Below are 966 nucleotides of genomic sequence, written 5' to 3'. Positions count from 1 at the left end.
CTTTTCTAGTGTCCCAACAATTCCTTTTTTTTTCCTTTCCTGTTTTAGATCTTCTCAAAGGCTCTAGGAACCTGGGAAGCATTCAGGCACAAGCTTCAGCTTTGTGCCTCGTGGGCCTTTAAGGCCAGGAAGGACGGTGACGTTCAGCTAAATCCCTTAATCCGACAGCACCCACACCGGTCCCGGCGCATCCGTCTCCGTTTCCATCCACCCAAACGATGACAATCGCTGCGAGTTTGTCCCATGCGTGCAGGGGTCAGCGCACACAGAGCCACAGAGACATCAGGTGGCTTTAAATGTCATTTTACAGCGTTTGTCCCACTGCAGCGCCGGCTCGGTGACCCCAAGACCCCCAAGTCCCCTGGTAGCGAGCGCCGAGCAGCGCTGGATTTCATCAGTGGGACCGAGCGGCGGCCTCAAGAAAGGCCCTTTGTCAGAGCAATCTTCAGGTCCTGGTGTGCACCCCCAGGGAAGGGGGTGCTGGGAGCCCCTCTTTTAAGGGACTGGTGAAAAATGACCAAGAAAAATAAAATTGTCCTATAGCTTACATATATGTCTGACTCCTGCACAGAGGTCTGCATCCCCACCCAGGCCGGAGTGCTGGACACCAAGGGACCCCCCCCAGCTGTCCCAGCCTCATTTTTAAGACAGAAATCAAGAAGGGTGGGGATGATAATTTTAAGACTGCATTTTTGCACGACCTGCATCCCTATCCCGTTCCGGCGAGCGCTGCCAGAGGTGTGCTCGCTCTCCAAGCTGGAGCTGGCGCTCCGATGCCCAGCCAACCCACCGGGCTCACCGCTGGCATCTGCAGAGGCTGCTTTATGGCAGAATATTTCTAAAACAAGCTCACCCACGGGGATGACCCCAGTTCTGCACAGGGATACTCCAGGTAGGGGAAAAATATCCCTCCTCAGCTCAGAGCATCCCTCCCGTTCACTGGCCAGCCCCTTTCTGAAGCAGCCC

General features: G+C 55.2%; 1 protein-coding gene across 1 annotated transcript in view; it reads right to left on the bottom strand.

The window, feature by feature from the left end:
- The window catches only part of LOC104468174 (junctophilin-3-like), a gene marked incomplete at its 5' end in the record, with an annotated part of 16944 nt that overhangs the window by 6978 nt on the left and 9000 nt on the right, over positions 1 to 966 (bottom strand). The gene's annotated exons all lie outside the window — the stretch shown is intronic.

This window comes from Pterocles gutturalis, unplaced genomic scaffold (genome assembly GCF_000699245.1).
Source record: "Pterocles gutturalis isolate BGI_N339 unplaced genomic scaffold, ASM69924v1 scaffold18869, whole genome shotgun sequence".
Classification (NCBI taxonomy): domain Eukaryota; kingdom Metazoa; phylum Chordata; class Aves; order Pterocliformes; family Pteroclidae; genus Pterocles; species Pterocles gutturalis.
This window is presented reverse-complemented; position numbering and strand designations above follow the sequence as displayed.